At 44.1% G+C, this 21,596-nt stretch overlaps 1 non-coding gene across 1 annotated transcript; it reads right to left on the minus strand.

Annotated features, from left to right (window-relative positions):
• Positions 1–20,251: 20,251 nt before the first annotated feature.
• Positions 20,252–20,324, minus strand: TRNAA-AGC (transfer RNA alanine (anticodon AGC)). The gene has a single exon. It is a non-coding gene; the product is annotated as a tRNA-Ala (tRNA).
• Positions 20,325–21,596: the final 1,272 nt, after the last annotated feature.

Here is a 21,596-nt window from a genome sequence, read left to right on the forward strand (position 1 = left end):
CCTCCAGTGGACAATCTTTACTCTGGATCTCCCTTTGAGTAGGCCGAGGCTGTCAATTCTGCCTTGCAATCTGAGGCTTGATCCCTGAATCACTGTGTGGAAGGGCTCTCACTGACTAGGAGCTTCCACCTGGGACTGTTAGGTAAGCGAAAGAGTATCTTTTTCATTTTTGGTGGTGTTTTTCTATATGACAGTCATTTTTCCTTGTAATTCTTACTCTTGTAAATACAGATATAAAAAATGAAAATATTATATTCATCAGAAGTGGCTAGAAAAAAAAGAGCTTGGCTACCTTCAAGTGACTACCCTTAACAAAACCACTGAAAAACCCTGGAAACCTAGCCATTTTCAGTGCTTTAAGTAACACTTTTAAATACGTGTATCACATATGCGGAAAGGTGCACACAACATAAATGCACAAGATCAAGGAATTATTACAAAACGAAGCACTCTGTACTCCCCACCCCAGGTCAAGAAAGAGAACGTTTTCCTCACCCTAGAAGTCCTCTCCTCCCCATGCCACCCCTACTCTCTCAAAATTCTCTGCAATCTTCAGATTCTAAGGTTAATAGAGGAAGCAGGTGTGTCCAATTCCTTTTGTCAATGGACTGATAAATTGGAAAAAGTAGCAAGAAACTTCCTTTTAATGGTTTTGCTTATTTGCTTTAAGCTTAAAGATAAATTTTTATCTTTAAGATGTTTTTAAATCCCAGAATATTTTTAAGGTACTGGATAGAGAGAGGGGGAAAAGGCAGAAGTTAAATTTTGTTCTATCCTTGCTCCGGAGTCTGATCTTGATAAGCAAAGAATGTAATTAAAATGGATTACAGACTATTAAACACAAACAAGAACAAAATGATGGCAGTGTGTGCAAGCCAGTAATTAAAGCTTTACAAGAGAAAAAAGTCACCATCACTTACAATGTTTATTTGTCAAGGTTAGTAACCAATATTGACATGAAAGCTTTTTTCTTCTATTTTTTTCTTAGCATCAGGCTGTCAGCAATTAGGGGGGCATATTCCAGAATCAATATGGCCTCAGGTCTGAAACAGTAAGATCCGTACATTTCTAAATTAGTTGGCATGATAGCAGACTGGCTCCAGAGAGCAGACCTGCTTGCAATATCATTCAATTAGAGCTTATTAGAAGACAAAGAGAAACAAGTCAGGAACAGCATCTCTTAAAATTGCTTTTAACCCAAAGATATTCTTAAGATAACCATGAGGCAGAGACTTCTTAATGGCAAAGGATTTTATGTTTATCTTTATCATGGAAAAACTTTAATCCATAAAGTAGTATGTTCCTTAAAATATGTGATTAAAAGCGTGGGCTCTGCAGTCGGACTGCCCAGATTCAAGTCATAACTCCCACTTTCTAACTGGGTGATTTTGGGCACGTTGTTTAACCTTTCTGCCTCTCAGTTTCTTTATCTGCAAGATGAGAATAACAATCTTATTTACATTATAGGGTACTATAAAGAGTAAATGAGATAATATATGCAAAGGTCCTGGCATGCAGTAAGAACTCACAATGTGTTAGCTGTTGCATTAGTCAGCATAGGCTAAGTATGATGCAGTGACGTGTGGACCCCCAACTCCCAGTGGCTTTACTCAATGAACTGAATTTCTCAATCAAGCTATGCCCCCATCATGGGTCAATAGGGTGAGGGGTAAAAGAGAGCTGTGCTTCACATGGCCTCAAGGAACTGCCACTTCATAGCTATACCAAGAGACCTACCTATACAGCAGAAGGGGAAGAGAGCCCAGAGAAACCTACCCAGGCTTCTCATTGCCACCACCCAGAAGTGACAAACCTGGCTTCCAACATGTCTCACTGTGCAGAACTAGTCTACTGAGCATTAACTAACCTGGGAAATGTAAGAGGCAGGTAGAATGTTTAGTGAGCACGTTATCCCCACTACATGTATCATCATCATTATCATCATCATCAATGTTATAGGCTCTGTGAGGGTTTTTACTGCATGAAATTCAGAAAATACATTTTGACCTGTGATACGACTGAATCTCAGGAAAATTCAATCTTTCAACAGCTATTTATTGAATAACTATGGGTGAAGCAATACTGGTCTAAGTGTGGGACACAGAGGTGACTTGACCGGATAAGGATCCTTCTCCCATGAACCTCACAGTACAAAACAATATAACCAAACTGTTACATTGCTCCATCTTTGCTCGGAATAGAACAGATATGTTAACCAGATAAAATCTGGTAACATTCGGTTCTAGCTATGGAGGGTTAGAAGTTGGTGGGAGTGGTGTTTGCCCTGAGACCTGAATGATAAGAAGGTGCCAGCCAGAGGGAGATCTGCAGGAAAAATTATCTGGGCAGAGGGCAACCAAGTGGGTTTCAAGGGTGGGAAACAAGGGCAGTGTGGCTGGAGTGTAGAGAGTGAGGAGAGGTGACAGAAGGAGGCTATAGCTGGCCTCCTAGTCCATGGGAAGAGGTTTGGAGTTTAGCTAAGAGGAGGTGGGAAGCTATTGGAGGATTTTAAGTAGGGGAGAGAGACATTCTGACTTGTTTCCAAAGGTCTCTGTGGCTACTCTGCAAGGGAAGGGTGGCAAAAGGTAAGAATGAAAGCAAGTGGACCAGTGAGGTGGCCGATGAACTCATTTAGGTGAGAGGGGGTGGTGGCTTGGATCAGGTTAGGGGCAACAGAGAGAGGTGGTCAGATTCAGGCGACATACTGGAGGCAGGGGAGGTGATAATAGAATTGGCTGTATGACCCCTGAGCCCCGCTCCAATTACCCAGTGTCTGGATCAGCCAATGTAAAGATCCAGTGAAATTTTCCATCCTTGGGAGAGCCATGGAAGAAGTGATGCCCCTAAACCCTTCTACTTTGCGGGGACTTCCCATAGGTTCCTGGACAAAACCTGTGAGTAGGCCTTTGCAAATTTCACCCCACAGTGAAAAACGAGTGAGATGAATTCTTGCTGAATGAATAAAGGTGCGAAGTGCAAATCTCTTACTCTCTCGGGTTTGCAGCCCCACGCCCTCCAACTTAAGTACTTGACTGCACTGTCAGATCTAGCATTTGGACCTTCAAGTGGATTCGAATCTTCTTTAGAATCACATGCCTCTTGAAGGTTTCCATCCTGTCCAATGAAGCACTGGTTTTGTCACAGGTGGGGCTCAGTCTCCCAGGCAGGCCCCCACCTGGAGGCCAGAATTCTTGGCTCTGGTCTGCACTGTCACCTGCTACAGGCCTCGGATGATCTACCTGACTTCCCTGGGACAGCTCATGCCTCAGATATTTTTAAGTGTTGGGCACAGGGCCTATGGAGACACATAAAACAGAAGTTCCTGGCCTCAAGTAGTTTACAGGGAGTTAGTGTAGATAGATGACTCTTGACATTACTCTAGTGTAATCCTTATGATGTTTCCAGTGTTGGGAAACCTCCCTTACCCAACTTCATAAGCGGTGGTTAGTGGAGCCTGGAGTGCCTGCTGTTTACATACCTGGAAGCTGGCTCTCACACACAATTTGCCCATTGAAGCAGTAAAATACCCATAGACCCACATGACTGTGAGTTTGTATCCAGGAAGGGTTATAAATAACCCTCCTCCGTCTGGGGCTGTAATAAGGATTAATGAGATTTAATGTCTGTAAGGCCTTGCCAAGCCAGGGTCAGGCAATGGGGAATTTTTATGATTCACAGGATAAATCATGTATATCAGGAGTGATCTCTTTGGGCCACCAGGGCAAAAGGCAGCAACATGATTCTGCCATGAGCCAAGAAAGCCAAGATGATGGTGGCTGAAGCCCAGAGCCATGAGATGTACAGGGGGAGTGTGCTGACACCAGGGGCTGCCGGTCAGGCCGAGGCCAAGCCAGGAAGGTGGGATCAAGCCAAGGGGCAAGAGAAAAATGAGCTGCACTTTAGATGCCTCTAGAGGTTTGCTGCAGACCGGCAAGGGGTGTACTGAGGTGGGGATCAGCACAAGGTGGGGCTTGAAGTGCCTGAGAATGAGAAAATTGTACCATCCGTAAAATGGAAACAATAGGGCCATCATCATAGGGTTCTCATAAGGATAAAAGCAGTGTGGCCTGCCTTTGGCTACAAGCAACAGAATTTGAACTTATTCACTCAACTAGCATTGACCTGCCTTGTTTTTCACAATGTGATGAAATCTGCAAAGATCTACTCACAACTTTCGTCCAGAGACCTATGGGAGGTCTCTGAGAGGGAGGGGGGTTTAGGGGCATCCTCTGTTTCCACGGACCACTCAAGGATGGAAAGTTTCAATGCATCCTGAGATCGGCTGAGCCAGACTGGGAGTGAGGACGAGGGTTGGGGCTGAAGGCTCTTGTGACAGTGACTCCGTCATCACCCATTTTGCTTCCAAAATGACCACCCCACAATCTGACCCCTTTTCAAGACAAGTGATTGCATCAAGCAGGAGCATCTGTACCCCAGCATGGAGAAGTTCCTGCCTCTGCTCCCACCTGGAGAGAATCTCTGGAAACTACCAGAGCCAGAGCGACAGCAGGAGTTTCTGGAGAGTAAATCCCTTTTTTTTTTTTTTTTTTTTTTTTGAGACAGAGTCTCCCTCTGTCACCTAGGCTGGAGTGCAGTGGTGTGATCTCGGCTCACTACAACCTCTGCCTCCTGGGTTTAAGTGATTCTCCTGCCTCAGTCTCCCAAATAGCTTGGATTACAGGTGCCCGCCACCACTTCTGGCTAATTTTTTTGTATTTTTAGTAGAGATGGGGTTTCACCATGTTGGCCAGGCTGGTCTTGAACTCCTGGTCTCAGGTGATCCACCCTCCTCAGCTTCCCAAAGTGCTGGGATTACAGGCATGAGCCACTGCACCCGGACTCTGGAGAGTAAATCCTAGTAGGAAACCCCTCTGCTTGAGTTGCAAGTCAAATATTTGGGAAAAGGATATAATAGGGAAAAATACCCCAGTTTTAGAATTTTAATTTTATTAATTAATCATTAATCAATTGCCTAAATTGGGAATTAAGGAGGCTGCATTCAATCTTTAAGTAGTTTTTCATTCAAGCATTGTTTCCCCAGATATTTACATTTGTCTGCCATTAGATGGGCATTTGCTCTCCAGTTTGCCACGGTCCCCATCACTTTCAAGTGCCTTCCACCTGGTCTACCTAAGTCATTTAAATTACATGCCTGTACTCTGAAATCCCTTGATATGTGAGTCCTACCTTATCAGTGGTGGATTGGCATCAGCTCATGCTGACTCGTGAGAGCTGATTGTTACATTTTCAGAATTTTCCCAGACAGTTCACATCCTATGGTAGCTTGAAATGAGCCATGAAGGGAATATTTACACAACAGAAATTGGTAAATGCCACAAATTGGGAACTTTTATACCTCTGGGGCAAAAGGCACACTGCCACCTTAAATATCATTTGAAAACTGGGCTAAGGGTACAAGAAGACAGGAGAGAAATAAGACAGATGCAAAGGTAGATCTATTTCTTGCTTTTGAGGAGATTAGGGTCTTTTAAAATATTGAATGTAAGCAATTTCAAGCTACTTCTGCTTAAAAGCCATCCTATAGTGTTCTGTACCGCACACTGGAACTCAATTGTGGTAGCAGCACATTGACATCACACGGAAGCTTTCAAAAAACACCAATGTATGGAACCAGCCCCTTAGAGCTTCTGCTTTAATTAGGCTGGTCTGCAGCCTGGGCATTTGAAAGAACGCTTGAAACTTTCTAGGTGATTCTTTTTTTTTTTTTTGAGAGAGTCTTTTTTTTTTCGAGATGGAGTCTCGCTCTGTCACCCAGGCTGGAGTGCAGTGGTGCGATCTCGGCTCACTGCAAGCTCCGCCTACTGGGTTCACGCCATTCTCCTGCCTCAGCCTCTCCGAGTAGTTGGGACTACAGGCGCCCGCCACCACGCCCGGCTAATTTTTTTTATATTTTTAGTAGAGACGGCGTTTCACTGTGGTCTCGATCTCCTGACCTCGTGATCTGCCAGCCTCGGCCTCCCAAAGTGCTGGGATTACAAGCGTGAGCCACTGCGCCCGGCCGAGACAGAGTCTTGCTCTGTCGCCCATGCTAGAGTATAGTGGCATGATCTCGGCTCATTGCAACCTCCACCTCCTGGGTTCAAGCGATTCTCCTGCCTCAGCCTCCCGAGTAGCTGGGATTACAGGCGTGCACCACCATGCCCAGCTAATTTTTGTATTTTTAGTAGGGATGGGCTTTCACCATGTTGGCCAGGCTGGTCTTTAACTCCTGACCTCATGGTCTGCCCTCCTTGACCTCCGAAAGTGCTGGGATTACAGGTGTGAGCCACTGTGCCCAGCCTCTAGGTGATTCTTTAGTGTAGCCAGAAGCACGTTTGGCCTAGGATTGGGAATACAGTGCCTGACATCTTCACAGCACCTGTTCACAAAGAGCTCTCACAGATCTTAGGAACATAGTCAGGGCAGTGTATGGTGGAAACAACACAAGTTTGGAGCCAGATGATCTTCTGAGTTTACAGATCCCTCATCTCTAAAATGGGGACAATCGGACCATCATCATAGGGTTCTCATGAGGATTAAAGGAACGTGGGATGCTACTAGCAATAGAACACCCAATTAAAAAGGGTTTATTATATAATACAGCTACAATTTTAGGGGTAGGGCATTTCCTGGGTTGGTTCGCTAGTTCAACAATATTACCAAAGGTTCAACCTCTTTCCATATTTCTGTCTTACTATCCCCAGAGTCTTTTGACTTTGGCCTTAGGCTTGCTTTCTCATGTTCTCAAGATGGCTGTCACAGTTCCAGGCATTGTACATCTGGTGAAAGAAGGAAGTACTTCCTCCCATTTGTCTCAGTTTACTGGAGTAGAAAAACCTGCCCAGAAGCCCCCAACAATCTTCTCCTTGGGTTCTATTGGCCAAAATGGGAATAACATATTCTAGCTGCAAGGGAGCCTGAGGAAGCAGGCTTCTGGCATTTTCAGTCTTTACAATGGCAGGTGGCTCTGCAGCCAGAATGGAAGGGGTGGGTAAGGGCTGTTGGGGAGGTATATTAAATGACCCTGCCCAGTGCTTCCCACACACAGAGCTCAGTATATGTGAGTTGTTTCTGCTCTTCATCCTCTCATCCCACCATTACAAACCCACAGCATCATCCTTTACCTCCAGTTATGGTTAAAATTACACTATTCCCAGAACTGGCCCCTTTCTGAAGACCACAGACACAGCATGGCTGCTCAGCTAATAAACACCAACAGGTGTATGACCTCTTTACACCTACAGAGACTATTACATTGGACTATAAATATTCTTAGGTGTTTGACTTCCTTTCTCCCCTTGAGTGAAGCTAAGAACTAGGGGATAATGCCAGGTAGCTTCACCTCCGTAAAAGATATCCAGACCTCACTGGCCTTCCAGCATTCCAGCTATAGGACATCTTTGTAACACAGATTCCTAGGGCAGGCTTGCCATCTGGAGAATGCCTACCTGCCAAGGTGACGATTGTGCTCATTATTGAAACCCCACAGAGCAGTAATGAACCATCCTCCAGGGAGGTCACATTCCCCAATTAACAACATATAGGTCAAATCCCATTAGGGACAACTCCAGGGCACCTTTCAGAATCTTTTGTTGTGAAGAAATCAGTTTCTTTGGAACATAGCTTGAAACAAGCCAGCTTAGGGCTGAGAACTACAATGCTATGCCACGTGCACTTTTAAACCATATTTTTAAAAGTTATAAAATAGTAGAATCACATCATAGAAAACTTGGGAAATAGAGGAAAGACAAAGCCAGCAATAATTCTATGAATGAAAACAACCACTGTTGTCATTTTATCATTTCTTCTTAACATTTTCCTTTTACTCAAGTGTTTCACATAGTCATAATCATAGCATACAGACTATTATTATTCTACTTTTTCTATTTAAATTTAAGAAATATTTACTGTGTATGTCTGAGAATACCAGGCTCAGTGTTAGCTGGTAGGGGTTCAATGGAGAACAAGACAGGCAATGATAAACAGATAATGAGGACAATGCAATGTGATGAGATGGAAGTGTATGGCAGGGGTTATGGAAACGCATTAGAGGAAGCCCAGACCTGGACTTGTGGGGGGCGGTGCTCAAGGAAGCCTTCCTGGAGGAGGTGTTTTGTAACTTTAGACCAAAAGATGCATGCCTCCTGTAAAGAGAAATTGGAGGAGAATTCTCTGCAGAGGGAAGAGTGTTTTTCATGGCATGTAGACATGGCAATATCTGGTGAAAGTAGGAAATACTTCCTCCCATTTGTCTCAGTTCATTGGAACAGAAAACCCTGCCCAGAAGCCCCCAATAATCTTCTCCTTGGGTTCCATTGGCCAAGATGGCAGTCACATATTCCAGCTGCAAGTCCACAGCACTTGGAGGATATGTCAGGAGCTCAATAGCATGGTGAGAGCTTGGACTCTGTTATGAACTGAACCGTGTCCCTCTCAAATTCATATGTTGAAGTCCTAACCTCCAATGTGACTGTTTGGACATAGGGCCCTTCAGGAGGTAATTCAGGTTAAATGAAGTCATATGGTGAGGCCCTCATCTGATAAGATTGGAGACAAGGAAAAGAGGAAGAGACACCAGAGGTTTCTCTCTCTCCACATGTGTGCACAGAGGAAAGGTCATGTAGAGGATACAGCCAGAAGGTAACTGTCTACAAGCCAGGAAGAGAGGCCTCACCAGAAGCCAACCCTGCTGACACCTTGATCTTGAACTCCAGTCTCCAGAATTATGAGAAAATAAATGTTTATTTTTCAAGCTACAGAGCCTGTGGCATCTTGTTACAGCAGCCCCCCAACTCCTGGTACCACAGACACAGAACTAAGAGGATATACAATTAGATGATAGATAGATAGATAGATAGATAGATAGATAGATAGATAGATGATAGAGATAATAGGTAGCTAGATTTGTTATAGGGGATTGGCTTATGCAATTGTAAATGCTGATAAATCAAAAATCTGCAGGCTAATATCTTCATTCGAAGGCTGTCAGGCAGGAGGATTTTCTCTTACTTTGGGAAAGGTCAGCCTTCTTTTCTCATCAGGCCTTTGACTGACTAGATGAAGTCCACTCACATTATGGAGGGGAACTTGCTTTACTTAGTTCACTGGTTTAAATGTTAATCTCATCCAAAAAGTATACCTTCACAGAAACACCCAGAATACTATTTGATCAACTCTCTGGGTGCCCCATAGCCCATTCAAGATGACACATAAAATCAACCATCACAGACTCTGTGATGAGGAAAGGCAAGAGGGGATGCTAGGGAGTTTGTCAGGGGCCAGATATCATGAGCTGCCCTATTCACAAAAATGAGTTTGCACTTAATCCTGAGATCAAAGGGGAGGCACTGAATGACTTTAATCAGGAAATGCCATGCTCAGTGTGTTCATGTTAAGATCAAGCATTGAGGCTACAAGTGTGGGAAACACATTCAGGCCTGCCCTGTACAGTTGGGCAGGTTGGGTATTTGCACAACTCCAGTGTAGGCACGATTCTCATCCTGGTCTATGGGAATGGCATCTCCTGGAGTTGCACATTGTGTAATATGAAGCACTGTACACAATGGCCCTGAACGTGTTAGAAGGGGCAAGACTAGAGGCAAGGAAACCAGTTAGGGACCCCTGGCAGTACTCTGGGTTCTAAGAGTTTTCAAATATCCGTACATAGTCATCATTTGGTGGCTTCCTCTTTAGGGATAAGCCATGATTTACTTAACCATTTTCCTCATGTAATTTGCAGGTATAATTTTCCCATAGTGATATTAGATGTAAATCAATTTGTTCTGTATTCAAATGCCTTCCATTGGACCATAGAAAGTATTATCTCAGTGGGACCTATTTGAGAGAAAAGGGGCTGGCCGAGTGTGGTGGCTCATGCCTGTAACCCCAGTACTTTGGGAGGCCGAGGAGGGTGGATCACCTGAGGTCAGGAGCTCAAGACCAGCCTGGCCAACATGGTGAAACCCCATCTCTACGAAAAATATGAAATTAGACGGGTGTGGTGGCACATGTCTGTAGCCCCAGCTACTCAGGAGGCTGAGACAGGAGAATAGCTTGAACGCAGGAGGGGGAGACTGCAGTAAGTTGAGATAGCACCACTGCACTCCAGCCTAAGTGAGACAGAGTGAGCCTCTGTTTAAGAAAAAAAAAAAAGAGAGAGGGAGAGAGTAAACGGGCTGTAAGTGATGAACTGGGAGGACAGGCATGATCCACAGCTGTCCTGCGCACACAAGAATGAATGGCCACCTTCCCTATTCCCTTCTCTGTCTGGATATCAAGCCTTCTTTCCAGAGAGTTTCATTGCTAAGAGATTCGGAGTCAACTGCACACAATGTACTTACCTAGTGTCAAAAAGCCCTTCAGTTTCTTTCTGTAGATTGAAACCCTATAATTTTTACGCTTCAGCAAAGTACATTGCACTGTCTACGTTTATTGATATTCCCTTCACATCTTCCATAGCAAGAGATAGCTGAGAACATTACATTCTCCTCCCACTTAAGTTGCTGTGATTTCACAAGGGTTTTTATTTTTATTTTTACTTTTGTTTTTGTTTTTATCTTGGGGTGAATGTAGTCTCTCCTGAAGCTTTGAAGTAAGACTTCCAGACATAAGAGAGCAGATGGGAAAGAATAAATAATTTTCTCCATTTTTGGAGGAAAATAGAAGGGAGGAGGAAGATGCCATATTATCAAAACTATGTGACTGCCATATTTAATTTTTTTTAAACTGAGAATTACTCAGTGGTCCTCCTTCTGGCATTAGGATATTTGTTCTCTGCCTACTCCTTTACTTCTTACTCCAATGGATTTATTCAGAAAGGATTCAGGAGGCTTCAGTTTTATGGCCATTCTTGTATCAATGCAAGGTACCAGGTTTTTTTGTTGTCGTTGCTGTTTTTGTTTTTGTTTGTTTTTTTAACTTGGAAGAACCACTAAAAGAAGCTACACCTTGAAGTAAAGGGAAGCCACCCTTAAAAGAATGTGGTAGAGACTGCTACAGCTCAACAACAGTCATGCCCTACGCTTCTTCCAGACAGCTGAACTATATTTTCCATTCTCTTTGGAGTTAAGTGTGGCCATGTAACTGAATTCTGGCCAATGGTATGTGAGCCAAAACGACGACTGCCACTTTCAGGTGTGACCCATATAAACCTTCCACAAGCAATCTTTGCTCCGTTTCCCCATCTGCCTGCTGAATAGAGAAGACTCTGAGATGCTAGAGGTGAATGGAGCCACAAGATGGAAGGGACCTTGGTCCCTTATGACTGTATGAAGTAGAGGATCCCCTACCCAATCCACATTAGAACTACATGTTAGTGACAAATAAACTTCTTTTTTTCTTTTTTTTTTTGAGACAGGGTCTCGCTCTGTCGCCCAGTCTGGAGTGCAGTGGCGCAGTCTCAGCTCACCGCAACCTCCACTTCCCAGGTTCAAGCAACTTTCATGCCTCAACCTCTGGAGTAGCTGGGACCACAGGCGGGTGCCACCTTGCCCAGCTAATTTTTGTGTTTTTAGTAGAGACGGGGTTTTGCCATGATGGCCAGGCTGGTCTTGAACTCCTGGCCTCAAGAGATCTGCTCGCCTGGGCCTCCCAAAGTGCTGCGATTACAGGCATGAGTCACCACACCTGGCCCAGAAATAAACTTCTTATATTAAGTAACCGAGATACAAGGAGTTGTTTGTTATAGAAAGGCCTGCCTAGGATGGACAAATACCGAAGTACCTCTACCCTGATAACTCAGTCAGAGAGATCGGAGGGAGAGCGATGGCAGAAAGATTTTAGTGGATGAGCCCATTTTGCTACCTACCAGGAAAGGGAATGATTTAGTAGGGAAAATCCCAGCCACAATTACCTGCAGCCACTTCCTTAACCACTTCCTTAAAGGAGTGGCATGGTTTTCTTCCGAAATAGAAGGGCTTTCATTCAGCAAAATTCTTGGTGAGCCATTTGGCTCTGAAAAGACAATCCTCAACACATAACCCCAAAGCCATAGCATCAGAAGAACAAAAATTCCTCTTCCTAATAAAAACGAAATTGGAGGATTTGAGGGAGAGTTCTCAGGAAGAGTGGGTTGGGGGAGAGATGTGCAGTGAGTGAGACAAGAGACCTACCAAGAAAGGAGAGGGACTCCTGGGAGTGGGGCCCAAAGAGCTTTCAGCACAGCGTTCTAATATTCCATTTGTAAGATACCTGCTATATCTGCTACAGTGTAAACCCCTCTGCTGCTCCCCAAATGATTAGCAAATTAGCTGCTCATATGACCTCAAGTTTGTGTGTCCTTGGGAAGGCATAGAAGTAGGCTCCAGCCAACTGAGCCCAAAGTGAGATGCAAGTGTTGAAGAAAAGTAGTTGAGACATGGACTCAATTTGGGGGTGGACACAAGACAAAACCTTTCCCACAAATATGAAAGAGGGTGATATGGTTTGGCTGTGTCTCCACCCAAATCTCATCTTGAATTGTGGTTCCCATAATTCCCATGTGTTGTGGGAGAAGCCCAGTGGCAGAGAACTGAATCATGGGGGTGGTTTCCCCCATACTGTTCTCATGGTACTGAATAAGCCTCATGATATCTGATGGTTTTATAAGGGGTTTCCCCTTTTGCTTGGCTCTCATTCTTTCTTTGTCTGCCACCATGTAAGATGTGCCTTTTGCCTTCTGCCATGATTGTGAGGCCTCTTCTTTTCCTTTATCAATTACCCAGTCTCTGGGTATGTCTTTATCAGCAGCATGAAAATAGTCTAATACAGAAGGACTCTCAGGAGGGTTAAAGGTTCTGACCTTGAGGCTCCATGAAGGAGGTAAAGGAGGTCAGATACTGAAGGATCAAGCAATTTCCTGTCTAGTTAGGAAACTTCTTCCCACAAAACTACCTAAGTGACTAACTAGGCATGTTTGCCAGCACAGCAGTTGGGGTTATATGAAGGGAGAGCCACTGAAGTCACCATGGCAAATGGAATGGACTTCTGGAAGCAGCGGTCACTGTTGGCCAGCAGTTAGGAAGCTCCACAAAGTTGGGAGCCAAGTGTGTGTCCCTGCATGAAAGAGTGTGCCTGGGCCAATGCTGGGTCGTCCTTGAGAACAACGACTGGCTCCTAGGATGGGAGACAGGAGCAACTGCTGCTTTGCTTGTGTCTGCTGCCCTGTGAGGAGGAGGCAGAGGGGATCATCTTGGCTAAAATTAAATCAGGCCTTTCAACTCCTGGCCCACCATGCAGTCCGGAAGTGAACTGGGCCAAGGTGCTAACGTGGTTAGGATGCCAAGCTGGTGCCCAGCCACCCGCTGCCTCACCCTGACTCATCGGCTGCAGTGCCCTCCAGATGACCCCTCGGCATTCTCCCCAGATGTCTGCAGCCCTCTGTCTTGGCACTCTGCCAGCCCAGGAGGAAAATTCCTATGATCATCAGTTGAAGGAGATCACAACTCATGGAGGAAAAGAACCACTGAATTCCGTATTTTTCCTGGCCCGATTTGGGACATCTTAGGTGCCTGTGATTTTCTGGATGAGCTGTCAGCTCATGAATGTCCACAGAGCTCCCAGCACAGACCACAGACCTTGGTGTGTGCTCCACAAATTGTATCTTCTCTTTTTCTCCCTCTTCCTGCCGTTGTTATTACCATCCCTGTTGCTATTATTATTGATACACCCAGCTCTTCCTAGGACCAGGCCTGCCTCTTACTGCCATGGAGGCTTGGATATCTTGATTATTTCTATTACCCTCCTGTCAGATGTCAGTAGAGCTTAACTCTGAAGAAAGCCAGATGCCCTCCAGATGGCCATCATGCCCTTGAGATGCGTAATGCAATAACAAGTCCTGGACAGTCTGGGAAACAGAGCTCTCTGAAGGAGACAGTCTTTGCTATGCATAATTAGAGATATCTACAGGGTTCTGCTTCGACACAGAGCAGCCCTTCTTGTTAAGAATCCATTCTGTTTGTCAGAATCTCATCACTATTTCTCCACCACTTCTCCCTCTTTTGTCTCATATGTGTGTTCTCCCTGAGGGAGGCAACAGAGGCCAAAGGCCTAGAGCAATGGTACCTGCTGCTTTTTAATAGTGATGTTGAGGAGCAGGAACTTTAGCTGCACTGGCTGTCCTGGCAAATCTTCAGGTTGGTCTTGGTGGAGTCTCATAGCTCATGGTTTTATCCTCAGGGCTGCATTTTCAGAGAATCCAAGATACTGAAACTCTTTGAGCCTCATGTTTCTAATCTGTAAATGGGGATAGCAATTTCTATCTGGTCAGGTTGCCATAAAGGTAAGTTGAAATAGTGTATGCCATGTGTTGGCCTGGTGCCTGGGACTACCTGTGATACATAAATGCTTAGTTGTAGTATAAATCATAATGATGGAAGTGATAGTTAATCCAGAGTGCATTCGACTCAAGAGGAACTGATTCTACCTATCCCACAAGATGACCAGTTGACAAATTGGAGTGACGATGGTAAGAAATGTGTCTGCCTACATATAGCCTGGAATATGCAAGTCCTAAAGCATCCTTTGCACTGTAGGAAATGCTGCAAGTCTGCATGGGAGCTTGGTGAAAGTGCAAATCCATGCAAAGGGAGTTGGCTGATTTTTAAGGCTGATTTTTTAGCTCAAAGCCACTATGTCCATTGCATAGGAAGACATGGATGCCGACCAGCCAGTGCTGGGCAGATGAACAAAAGGCCTTTCCTCATTGTACTTTGTTTCAGACCTTGAGAAGACCCTGGCTTTCCATTAAACCGCCTTTCATCAGCCTTCCCAGCTGCCACCTAGCTGTCGAGTGGCAGCCTGCTCCAATGACATGTAGGTCTTAAGAATGTTCCCAGAGGCCACCTCACTTGGATCAGTTGTTTCCAGACCTCCTGCATAGACGGTGCCTTGAGGTGGGGGACCTTCTGCGGGTGGCTATTGTCATATGTTTGATGGTTTTTAAGAACTTTGATTCTCCTGGAGTAACATTTTATTCCCCTGACTATGAGCCCAGGTTTTATGGGCTCTTGATTCTAGAACCCTGCATACTGGGTATAGAACCCAATGAAATTTTTCTCATTCCCCTAATGTGGAGGTTCTGTGCCCCAGGAAGAAGGTGGAGGGAGATGCTGAATGCTAAGGAATTGGGCCTTTGATTCTCTTCTCATTTTATGCCATGCATATTTTAAACACTTGCAGGGTTTTGCCTGCCATCACTGGCTCCAAAATATGTATCTATTCTCAACTTCTAGTGGTGTCTGGAGCTGGCTCGTGCCAGCTTGTATTCACAAGAGTTGATTATTAAATATTTAGGAAATCTGCAAGCTGGTTTTTAAACCACTGGTCAGCTGAAATTAGCTATGGTGGCCATATTTGCACAATAGAAGTTGGCAAATGCTATAAGTCAGGGGGGTTTTCCTCCAGGGAACAGGTTTGCCACTAGACCACTAGATGACTTTCCTCCTAAAGTCCAGGATCACCAGCTGCTCCATGGACATCTCCACATACACGACCCCCAGACTCCCCAAACACAATGGGCTCCAAACAGAACTCAATTTTTTTTTTCCCCACCAACACTGTTATCCACTTACGATTTCTGTTTTGATCAGTAGCACCAACAGAGACCAGGGGTCAGAGAATACAGATAACAAACGGACGAGTCATGAGTTTAGGCAGAGCATGAGAATGCTGTCTTCTCCGCAACTAGAGGTGGGAATGACTGCATGGGTGGCTGGGAGTGAGTCCATGAGTAAATGCTCTGATACTCGAGGGCAACAGTTCCCTCTCCCAGCAGGAAAGTAAAGCTATAGATAATTTCACCTCTAAGGGGAACAGGGAAAGGAGCCCTCAGCAATCCCTCAAATAAAAGGCAGAAAGTGTCTGAAAAATATTCATTCATACATACAGTAGATATCTAGTCAAATCTATAATGTAAGCATTTTCTATTTTCCCCTTTGTTTTAAGATTCAAGCTGTTGAATATTTTAGCCCAGGCTAGCTGTGGTAAGGGGAAGCAGGCAGAGGTTTAGGAATCTGTTTAATGTAGTTTGCAAACATACCTGAGACTGTGGGGCATAGGGCTCCCCTGGACTTGGGGGAGGGTGGAGGTTAGAAGCCGACGATGTCCAGAAGGAGGGAAAAGCTCAAGGGGTGCAGAGCCTGCTTACTCCTCCTGGACCATCGCATGAGAGAAAAGTAAACTTCTATCTTGTTTGTGTCACAAAATTCTGGGGCCTTTTTGTGATAGCAGCTTAGCCTTTACCTTAACAACTCACTCATCTACACGTTTATCTTTGTACCTTTTCTTGCTTCCTTCTCATGAGTCCAAGAGTTTTGCTGAGACTCATTACTCCTCCGTACTCTCCAGAAATTCCCCTCTTTCTGCCCCACAACTCTGCTCTAGCGACTCTCCTTTCTCCTTTCTCATACATCTCATATGCACTCTTTCTGCTGGCTGTGTTCCCTCCACCTGTACATGTGGCTCTCACATATCTCTCACACTTTCAAAGAAAACCCTCTAGGACCTTAAATCTCTTCTCTTACTCTTTCTGTCTCCAGTCCTTCTCCGCCAAGATTCCCACAAAAGTGCTTGATGATCACTGTCTCCATTTCCTCATTTCTCATTTCCTCCTTGTCCCCCAGAAACCTGGCTTTTGTTGTCACCATTCTGCTGGAATTGCTTTTGCTGGAGTTCCTCATTGCCTCCTTATTTTTAAATTCGAAAGAGTATTTTTTTCAGTCTCGTCCTGCATGTTCTCTCAGCTGTAGTAACACAGTGGGTCACACATTGTGGGGAGGGTTGCCTCTTCTGGCCTATGTTCTGGCCCCTTCCTTGGCTCTCTTCCAGTGTTTCTCCTGAAACAGGGATGTCTGTGCTCAATAATTCTGTTCATACCCTTCTCCCTATGCATGCTTGATTTGGACAAGCCAGTGGTTCCTTGTAGGCTTGGCTAGAGGATGACACACCAAATCATGCCCTCTAGTCTTTCTCCTGAACTCTGATTCATTTGTCCAATTTATCCAGCTACTGACCTGACATCTTTGACATCCTGTGGGCACCTCTCATTCTTTGACATCCTGTGGGCACGTCTCAACTCGTCCAAAACTGAACCTATTATCTCCCCCTTCTTGGACTGCCTCTTCCTCTACATCTTCTCTCTGTTGGCCAATGGCACCATCACTTGCCCAATATCACTTGAACTTAAGGTAGTCGTGGACCTCCCCCCTCACCCCCACCATGACAACTCAATAATGAATTCCTCTTCTTCTGGTTTCACAAATATCTGCTAAATGCACCCCCTCCTTTCCACTCTTGCTCAGGCCCATATCATCTCCCATCTGAACAATTACAGCAGCTTCCGCCTGGTCTCCCTGCCTTTAGATTTGCTCCTCTCAACACACATTTCATATGCTGCCAAAATTGTCCTTCCAAAGTGAAAACTTGTACCAGATCACTCCCCACCTTAAATCCCTCCCATGATGTCTAGGGCCAATAAAATAAATGCAAAGCTCCTACCACGGCATGACTCATCAGTCTCCACTTCAGCCTCGACACACTGGAAACTGAGCTCCCTTTACTTGCCTTTGTCTAGAAGACTCCTCCTGTACTCACTGGGCTCTTACTCCTCATTTAGACTCTGCATCATTTCCTCCAGGACCCCTTCTCTTCAGCACCAGTCTGCCTAAGTTCCCCTCCTACCTTATAAGTGCTCCCCAAATTCTCTGTGCATGCCTCTATCAAACACAGCCCAGAATATACTAAAAAATGGATTATATTGGTCTGTAGTGGGTATTTGTCTTTTTTGCCCACTTTGCATCTGAACCCCATTCCTATGCTTGGGGTGCTCCTGCTTCTCATAAGCAATGCCTACCTCACAGTATAGAAATGGAAAAATGTCAGACACCTGCTCTCTCAGTCCTCCTTTCAGCTAAACTGAGAGCTCTGATAGTCTCCTCCAGTCAGAGACCATTGCCCAGGCTAGCCCCAGAAATATGTGGCATACAGAGGCAGAGACCCTGGGGATCCCATTCTAGTGAGGGCAGCTGCAGTAGTGGCCACTGTTCCTGTGGCATATTTCAAGCATTGGTCCTGGCTGTTAAGGTTAGTTGTCCAGCCCTCCCAGATTCTGTGCCCTATTTTGCAAGCTGTCCAATGTCCTTTTTGTAGTTGTCATGTCATTTTATTGGAGTGCAATTTATAGACCATAAAATTTACCCATTGTAAGTGTACACTTCGATAAGTTTTAGTAAATGTGTGCCATTGTGCAACCATCACCCCAATCCAGTTTTAGAACTCTTCCATCACCTCAGAAAAGTTCACTCTTGCCCATTTGCTACTGATCACCATTCACACCTCTAGTCCCATGCAACAAGAATCTGTCTGCTTCCTGACTCTCTGACTTTTCTAGAAATGTCATATAAATTGAATCAAACATTATGTAGTCTTTTTTGTCTGGCTTTTCCCATAATGTTTCATAATTTCTTTAAAAGTTGATTTGGTGGATGTATCCATTGTTTGTTCCTTTTTTATTGCCACATAATATTTCACTACATGGATATACCACATTTTGTTTATTCATTTGCCAGTCAAGGTCCTTTAAATAAATCCCTTTTCCATTCAATGTAGCCAGAGCTGGGTTCTGTAGCCACCAAGATCCCTGACTATGTTCCTCCCCATTGAGATGGAACAGCAGAAGTATCTTCATGGCTTTTGGATTTATGATCTCTGACACCATTCCTGACACACAGTGGATATTCAGTAATTATTGCTGTGGTGCATAGACTGCCAGTAATATCTCAAGGATGAGCTGGGGCTAGATATTACTGGCAGTCTATGCACCATAGCAATTTCATCTTTTTAGGATTTTCATCCTTTTGTTTCCAAGGAGGCAACAATCAGGGCAGATAATTATTCATTTCTTGCATGCACAAATTCTGCCCTGCTCAAAGAAATGCCTGTTCCCATTACCTCCACTCTCCCACTCTTGCTTCTTCTACTGGGCTGAACATTTTCTCTCTGCATGACCTAGACTCATTGGAAGCCAAGAGGTGATCTATTGCCTTAGCTATACAGTTGGCCCCTTCCCCCTTTTAACTGGGATAGGAAGGTTGAGATACCCTTCCTTCCAGGGCTTGGCTAATGTATCCCATGCAATATTTATGCTCTGCACGTACCTGAACTTTCCGAGCTGTACCCTGTTTATGCATTCATGAGGAAGTGCTCAAGAGAATGTCATTTTATCAAATGGAGTTGAACTATAGCTCCACTTTATGAGGGATTACAGGCTGTTTTTTCTTTATTTGTAAATGTGCCAGCCTAAAAAATGCTGTGTTTTGTCAGAGACAGCTGATTAAACACCTTTGAGTATCTGTCAGTGTAAACCATAAGATCATTAATTTATGCTGTAAAAAGAATAGCTGGGGAAGTGTGACTTAGACCAGTGTGGTTCCTTTCTTCATTTGAAACAAATAACATTTATATCTTTGGAAAGAATGTTGTGAAAAATCACCCTAATGGATCTATGTTTTCCAGAGTGACATCAATGATGTCACTTTGGTCTCATCTATTTAAAGCATCAAAGTGGACATTTTAGGCTTAAACAGCAGGTGTCCTGAAATTTAAAAATTTCTAAATTTTTTGGGATTTGGGAAGCTTTTGATCTTTTTCTTGTCTGCCTCCCTTTCTTTCCCTCCTTCTCTCCCTTATTTCCTCATCACCCACCATAGTTTCATCATTACTACACAGTTTTGAAGTAATTTCTGCATCTTGTTAATATCTTTGCCTGGATTTTGAGATCAAGAGGTTGCATCTCCTGGCAGAGTTTGGTGTATTTGTTTTAAATGTTGGATTTTAAAGAAGTGCTAGCTAGTGACTTTTCAAAAAAAAAATCAGGAGGAGAAAACTATCCTTCTAAGGGTGTAGGAGTTGCAGTTACTAAGTTGAACAATGTGTTTAGAAAGTGGAATGTGTTTACACCATGTTAATTATAAAAAAATACCTCGTAAATCCTTATCTTTCAGTACAGAATACTAGTCTTCATACAGCACTTGTAGTGGCAGGCTTTAAATCTACTCCTATTTCCCTTTCCTAGGATTCCACAATATAGTCTACCCTCCATAAATAAAAATAGGGACCAGTTAATTTACATCATAACAACTATACCACAAACAACTCCTATGCAGCACTTAGCATTTCACAAGGTTCGTCACCTTGATTATTTCATTTGATCTTCAAAATAAAACTGGCTCAGCATCTGTGATCTTGTTTGGAGACCCAAGGTCCAAATGGTAAAGTTTGGAGAATGTGGGTATCGATCCCACTACCTCTCGCATGCTAAGCGAGCGCTCTACCACTTGAGCTAATTCCCCATGTGATCCTGATGGTCATCCTATGTAGAAAAAAGGAGCCTGTTTTGCAGAGGAGAAAACAGTCTCAGACATTTCTGGAAGGACTAGTACAAGATTGCTTAGAATCCGTAGATAATTATGTTCATTATACAGTAATCTTGTACCTTGTGTTCAGAGCTAAAGGCACAAAGACAAATTAAACGCAAACTCTGCCTTCAAGTTCAAAGACTAGCAATTGTGGAGCCAGGAATTTAATGCAGGTCTTACGTTGTAAATCGTTGTCTTTACTGTCTCAGAGCTAAGGTTGGGGCAAGCCTTAGGCAAAATCATCAGGTCTGGGAAATTTGCTCCCACTAAGCACCCTCTTCACTTAAGTTCTCCTTTAACCTTCTCTCTCCTCAAGTACATAACACCCTTATGCTTCTCAAAGATCTCTCTTAAATTTCCTTTCCAAATTCCCAAATATTATCCCTCCACCTCTTCTCATCAAAACTCGGCCTGTGTGGATCTCAGTTCTGCCATGTCTGGTTTGCAGTTATCAAACTCTAGAATTGTTTTCCAACTTTTTGACCATGACCTACAGTAACAGGATCACTTATAGCCCACTGGGGCTAAGAGAAAACTTATAGAAAGTGCCCCTTCCCCAGGGAAGTCATAGTCCCACACCAGGTTGCACAACTTGGCCAGAGCCCACCCTCACCCCCTTAGCCAAATACTCTTTTACAAGGCACAATCTGCAGAGCGATACAGGGCAGCCTGAGGGGTAAGAAACGTATTTTGCCTTGCCATGGGGGCAGGTGGTTGTGTGACAAACACCGTGGTTACTGTCCATGGTCCTGAACAATCACAGCACGTGAGAACAATGGATCTTCTCCCCACTAATTCTTGTTGAATGCTCTTACCTCTCACAGGTTTTCTTTGCTTTATTTTTTTTCTTTATGAAAAGACTGCTCTTTATACAAACAATGTCACAATGCAAATTGAACCCATGACTCATACATCACAATTTACGAAGGAGAGCGAGGGAGAGTGGATTCAGGCAGCCTGGGTTTGAATCCCAGCCCCACCACTTGCTAGTGGGATCTTAGGGGAACTATTTTGCCTCTCTGGACTTAAGTTTCTTTATCTTTAAAGTAAGGATAAGAGTAATTAATATCTCATCGGATTGTTTTGAGTATTAAATGAGATGATGCATGCAAAGTGCTTTGAGAGTGTGTTTTTTTGTGTGTGGGAAAAATACAACAATACTTTCCAGAAGTAGTAAAAGTAACAGTTCTGAATGTAATAATAAAT

This window comes from Symphalangus syndactylus, chromosome 8 (assembly GCF_028878055.3).
Source record: "Symphalangus syndactylus isolate Jambi chromosome 8, NHGRI_mSymSyn1-v2.1_pri, whole genome shotgun sequence".
In the NCBI taxonomy this organism is placed as follows: Eukaryota; Metazoa; Chordata; class Mammalia; order Primates; family Hylobatidae; genus Symphalangus; species Symphalangus syndactylus.